Source organism: Octodon degus, unplaced genomic scaffold (assembly GCF_000260255.1).
Source record: "Octodon degus isolate 3935 unplaced genomic scaffold, OctDeg1.0 scaffold00029, whole genome shotgun sequence".
In the NCBI taxonomy this organism is placed as follows: Eukaryota; Metazoa; Chordata; class Mammalia; order Rodentia; family Octodontidae; genus Octodon; species Octodon degus.
Genome location: NW_004524605.1, coordinates 1,153,590 through 1,158,213, shown reverse-complemented (window position 1 = coordinate 1,158,213; position 4,624 = coordinate 1,153,590). Strand labels below are relative to the sequence as shown.

General features: G+C 42.8%; 1 protein-coding gene across 2 annotated transcripts in view; it reads left to right on the top strand.

Moving 5' to 3' along the window:
* Positions 1 to 4,624, top strand: part of Canx (calnexin) — a 52,006-nt gene that overhangs the window by 5,881 nt on the left and 41,501 nt on the right. The window contains exon 1 of one of the 2 annotated variants that reach the window (XM_023713102.1): positions 1,308 to 1,328. The exons of the other annotated variant lie outside the window; for it this stretch is intronic. The gene's annotated coding sequence lies outside the window, so the exon portion shown is untranslated. Of the gene's footprint in view, positions 1 to 1,307; positions 1,329 to 4,624 lie in introns of those variants that run through there. 2 annotated transcript variants of the gene reach the window in all.

Sequence of the window (4,624 nt, the reverse complement as noted above, 5' to 3'; positions counted from 1 at the left end):
TGGCCAGCTCAGCCCACCAGGGGGCAGGGCTGGCTGGCATGTGGTGCTGGGGGATTGAACCGCGGTCCCTGATGCTTTTGCTAAGCTTGTTCCAAGTAGGTGCTTTAGACCACTGAGCCATCTCTCCAGCCCCTGTTTGCCCATTCTTAAAGATGGTCTAAATAGTCTGGATTTGCTGAAATTTTAGAGTATGTTTGCTTTTATTAAACAGAATATTGGGTGACAACCCGAAGTATAAAGAGAAAAATAAAAGATAATAGGAAGCAGGGAGCTTGATCTTTTGCAAATGGGAAGGGGACCAGGAGAGAGGAAGAAGATGGAAGGGAAGTGAAAAGAATGAAGATGTGATGTGTATATGGCCCCGATGGATGTAATTGTGTGCTGCATACATGGACTCATACAGAATTCAGAGGCTTTAAAAATAGGATATTAGGTAGGGCCAGGGAGATAGCTCAGTGGTGTAAATGCCTGATTGGTAAACACCAGGTCGTGAGTTTGATCCTCGGTACAAAAAAAAAAAGTGTCAGGACAGAGGGTGTAGCTCAGTGATTCTTGTACCCACAGAGCCCTAGGTTTGACTTCTAGGGTTCCCTGCCCCCACTGAAAAAGGACATTCAGTTGAATTCTCATATACATTATTAAAAAACAATAGTAAAATAATAGGGTTTTTTTTGGGGGGGGTACTAGGGATCGAACTCAGGACCTTGTGCTTGCTAGTGGGTACTTTAAATTGAGAAGGTTTTTTTTTTTTTTTTGGCTCAGGCTGCCTTAAGGGCAGGTCTGGTAAGGCATGTGGAGCTGGGGATGGAACCATAGTCTCCTGCGCCTTGCTGGGTTTGCCCAGCCAGGTGCTTAAACAACTGAGCTAACCCGCAAGCCCAGTGGGTACTTTTTTTAAAAAAGATCTGCTTAGACCAGAGCTGTAATTAACAAAACAGTTTAGGAGAATTCATAGAAAAAAGTAATTGGTGATGGAGCAGGAAATAACATAAGTGTGGAAGTTACCATATTTTATACTGTTAAGGGAAGAGTTAAGAAATCACAATCTGGTTAGAAAAAAGCAAGTCTATTCTTGTGATGTAAAATCTCCAGGCATTGGTCTATTAGATCTTTCGGTCAAAAAATAAGGCTTGAAAGTTCATGCATGTGAGTTAGGGCCATTGCTCAGAGGTAGAACATTAGCTTCCTTACCTGTGCAAGGCCCAGGCTCCCTCAGAAGTGGATAGAGATTTACTTGCCTAGTTGTACCAGTTGCGTTTCAAAGAATAAAACGTTTGATTGTACCTTCCTAGTGTGCATGCCTGTAATACCAGTGCAAGGAGGCTGAGGTAGGAGGATTGCTGAGTTCAAGGATAGTGTAGATTTTTTTTTTTTTTTTTGCAGAACCAGGGAATTGAACTCAGGCCCTTGCGCTTGCCAGGGAAGCGCTTATTCCCCTGAGCCATCTCCCCGGCTCCAAGTGTAGATTTTTTAAAACCGAAAAATAAAGTACTGGGCTCCTGATAGATTTTTTTATTACCTTTCAGGACCTCACAGCAGTCTTTTGAAGCAGTAGTGCTGTTGTGCACATTTATTGTTTGTTTGTTTGTTTTTTGTGGAACTGGGGATTGAAGTCAGGCCCTTGTGCTTGCCAGGGAAGCGCTTATTCCACTGAGCCATTTCCGCAGCCCCTGTTGTGCACATTTATATGATAGGGAAAAATGGAGTTTTGGGAAGGAAAAAAGAGACCAAAGCTACCCTAGAGATTAAAATGAACTCAAGTTTCTCTGACTTGATGAGTTACTCTATTGCATATTGTGTTGACTGTGTATAAGGAATTTCCTGTTTTTTTTTTTTAAGTGAGACAGGGTCTCATTATGTAGTGCGAGCTAGCCTATGAACTTAGCCCTCCTGCCTCAGCCTCCCAAATGCTGTGATTACAAGTGTGCACTGCAGTGCCCAGCTAATGAATTTTCTGTTTTTGTCTTTTTGAGACAGGATCTCACTGCAGTTCAGGCTGGCCTTGAACTTACTTTGTAGCACAGGCTGGCCTGGAACTCACAGAAATCATTTTGCCTCAGACAAGTGTTGGGATTACAGGGGAATTCATTTTTTGAATAATTGGTCTTAAGATAGGAAACTTCCATTTCTAGTGTTTTATTTCATTACATTGGGTCTCACTACACAGTCTGGCCTCAAACTCCTGGACTGAAGCAGTCCTCCTGGTTTAGACCCCCAGGTAGTAGACAGATTCACTCTCCTGAAAGTGCAGTTGATTGAAATGAGTGGACCAGCTACTTCTCAGGATTTTTCTGACTCTTAGAACTCAAGAGCAAGGCTTTCTTGCTTTGTCTTTGATCAGTTGGGAGGCAAACCAGGAAACTGTCTTAAATGAGCTCTGTTCCCTTCGCTTTGTTCATTTGGCCACGTTCAATGTCTATAATCCCAGTGGATAACGATTCTTTGACTTGGCTACAGGTAGGAAATTATATTTGATTAAAAAAACAAAACTTGATTAAGACAGACTATCTCATCAGGCTCACATTTTGAGGAAGGGCTCTCAGGAATATGAACTTGGGACCTTGTGCTTGCCAGGCGGAACTGTGCCCCAGAGCTATCCCCTCGGCCCCTAGACTTTGATCAGATCTAAAGAATCATCTTCACTGATCTAGTAATACTTTGTTTTGATTTTACATTTTGAGGTAATTGTATCCTGCAAGAAGTGGCAAAAATAGTAAAAAGTGGGGCTGGTGAGATGGCTCAGTGGTCTAAAGCACCTACTTGGAACAAGATTAGCAAACACAGGGACCGCAGTTCAATCCCCCAGCACCACATGCCAGCCAGCCCCGCCCCCTGGTGGGCTCAGCTGGCCACACACACACACACACACACACACACAAATAAATAAATAAAATTAAAAAAAAAATAGTAAAAAGTCATCCCTTGTATCCATCAGCCAGCCTCCCTCGGTGGTGACATCTTCCATAACTGTCAGAGCCAGGCTCCTCGGAAGAGGTGTACAAAATGTATAGCCAACCTGGGCTACACAGTAAGTTCAAGGGCAGCCTGCGTTATGTAGTGAGAGCCTAAAAATAACTAATCGAATAAAACAAAACTTACAAATTAGAAGAGGGATGACCCTTCAGCCAGAAAAGGCCAGGCTGAGACCCCTGTCAGTGTCTCATTCTCCAAGCACCCACACTTCCATCTGATTTTTTTTTTGCAGAACTGGAGATTGAACTCAGCTGCTTGCTTGCGCTCGCCAGGGAAGCACTTACTCCACTGAGCCATCTCCCTAGCCCCAAGCACCCACACTCCCATCTACTCTTTATTGGGAGTAGGGGGTTGCCGGGAATTGAACTCAGAACCTTGCTGTTGCCTGGGATTATAGGCGTGCACTGTCTTAATTTGTAATGATGTAAGGCAGGAATGTTAAGTGGACATCTGAGACACCTGTAATCCCAGCACTCTGGAGGCTGCATACGAGACCCTGTCTGAAAAAGACCAAAAAAAAAAAAAAAAGAATGGCCTAACATTTGGATCCTAGGGCAGAGGCTTCTGTATGCTGTAGGGAGTTTTAGGTAACAGTGATGAAACTGTGCTTCTGATGGGAGGGAGTTAAAGAACGCCCTGAATTAAGTGCTCCCACAAAAGAAGACATGTCTGTGGGGCAGAAGATGAAGCTGAGGGGCATTGCCAAGGCAGCGTTCCAGAGCTGCGTGAGACATGTGGTTAAGGGGTCTCAAGGGTGAACTTCTACAGGAAGTGATTGGCTGGCTTAGCAGCGAAGTCTTTATTCTCCAACTTTTTCGGGAAGAAGGATTGTGCTGTTTGTTTTTTAAAAAGCATGGGGTCGGGGACATAGCTCAGTAGGGTCCTGAGTTCAATCCCCGGTACCGCCAAAAAAAAAAAAAAAAAAAAGCATGACTGCTTTGTTATTCAGTGAGTTGCTACACTTTTCCTTTTGCTCATTTTAGAAGCTGGTGTCAATAGGAAAGTGCCATCTGCTTGGGAGTCTAAATGTGAAAATGAAGACTTAACAATGGGAAAAAGTATAGATTCGTCTTAGACATTAAAAGATTTTAAGAATCATTTTTTCTTTAAAACAAAGTATGGGGGTTGGGGATATGGCTCAGATGACTCAGAATAAGCGCTTCCCTGGTAAGCGCAAGGGCCTGAGTTCAATCCCCCGTTCCACAGGGAAAAAAAAAACAAAACTAAAAATACAGAATTAGCAAGTAAGGTGCATCGTATTGGGAATTAGGAATCTTGGCTTCTGATCCTGATTCTGCCATTGGCTATGATTTTTTTTTTTTTTTTTGTAAGTCATTTTCTGAACTTAATTTTTTTCCTTAAAAAGAAGGATTAAAGTCAGACGCAGTGCCACACACCTGTATTCCTAGTACTGAGGAACCTGAAACAGGATTGCCTTGAATTCGAGGCCAATCTGGGTACATAGTGAGGTCAGGGCCAATCCTGAGTATGTAGTGAGTCCCTGTTTCAGAAGAAAAGACTATAGATTCTTTTTTTTTAAATTTAATTTAATTTTATTATTATTTTTTTAAATTTTTTTAATAACTTTATTTATTTAGTGTGTGTGTGGCCAGTTCAGCCCACCAGGGGGCGGGGCTGGCTGGCATGTGGT